Genomic DNA, 1,678 nt, shown 5'->3' with positions numbered 1-1,678 from the left:
TTATGGTCAACTTTATAATTATTAAAATTACCTTAACTTTTAGCATTTAATAATTTTAGTGTTTATTTCAATGATAGTTAGTTAAGAGATAATTATTTTGATGAGTAATTAGGTGTTGAAGAAGGTGATTACTCAAGTTTTGAAAAGCTGAAAGGTAAGGGGATATACTTTAGAGAACGCCCAAGATATATATGTATATTATCACATGAGATTAAGAAAATTTGTGTATTTAATAGTAGTATTAATCTGTTTTAAATATATATTATTAATGAGCAAATTTGATTATTTATATTATTTATTGAAATGGACAGTAAGTAGAAAGAAGAAATTCTAGAAAACATTCTAAATCTTATGCTTACATATATATATGATAAGTAATCAGTTAAACGTGGTATTGTAAGTATATATAATATATTTTCTTAAATTATTTATCTTATAATTAACTCACAATTATTATTATTAATTTTATTTGAAGAAATTTCTCTTAAGGTACATTTATGGCTTTTGAGAATTAAATTGTTAAGTTGATTGTTGATGAAAATAGTTGTGTTGAAGATTTACAAAAATAATAATTTTTGTAAAGAGTAATACAGGTTGTTTCTTATAATACGATAACGTATATAAGACTGAGGATAGGTTCGGTTGGGTCGACTACAGACCTTCTGGGGATCACAGGCGTTTTGAACTCCTACCAATAGTTAGTGATGGCTTCTCTAACTGGAGGAAATCATAATACCCGACGCAGTGATACCTGACTGTGCAGGACTATCTATAATAAGGTGCAGCGATCGGGCCAGAATGGTTGGAGTTGAGATTATATATCTACTCATTGCAAACAATCATGTTATGGCAGTTGAGACGGCCTTACACTCATAATAGAGGTCTCCATGGAGTAGGTTTAACCAAGATGCTACTAACAAGTCAAAACTATAACCTTTGTATTGATTATGATAAAGTGTTAAGTGATCTTTGTTTTGACTAACTTTGATGTGTGTGGTGGCCATAAATTTTTGTGTTCTCAATTGATTTATATTTTCTTGTGATTATTTAATTTCTATGTGGTTATTTAAATTTTTGTAGGATTTAATAGTGAAAGAAATTACATGTATAATTTTGTTATATATTTCTTTATTTGAAAAACATTATATGTAACTATAAAATATTATATATCATCATGTAATATTATTAGCATTTAGTTAACCTTGTGTGCGAGTATTTCACCCTTACAATTTGCAGATAATGTCGGGGAAGTCATTGAGTCACTCGGGGAACCGAAGGATTGAGGGTCTGGAGGAAATAGGAGATGCAGTTTGGGAATTGGATATGGTGTCCCAAACACTGATATGCACAGGAATAAGTAGGACAACCATAGGAATCGAAAAACTAGTTATCTCTCCTTATGTTTAATTAGTTTGACTTAAGTATGACGTACTTTAACTTGCAGGTGTTTGTAAAATATCTAACTAACCCCGACAAGCCTGAGTATGTAAGCCTAAGGGCAAGATAATTAACGTCGTGTAGAATATATTGATGCATATTTTATATCCTTGTGTTTTATTTATTTTTATGTTTTACGATCAAGAGCTAAAACTTTTATTTAAAAAAAAATGCAAGAAAGATATTTATTTAAATTAAATTTTTAGTAACCAAATTAATTTACTAGTAAAGTAAGATTGAT

Source organism: Medicago sativa, chromosome 6, assembly GCF_051527215.1.
Source record: "Medicago sativa cultivar Bolivia chromosome 6, Bolivia_mono, whole genome shotgun sequence".
Taxonomy (NCBI): domain Eukaryota; kingdom Viridiplantae; phylum Streptophyta; class Magnoliopsida; order Fabales; family Fabaceae; genus Medicago; species Medicago sativa.
This window is presented reverse-complemented; position numbering follows the sequence as displayed.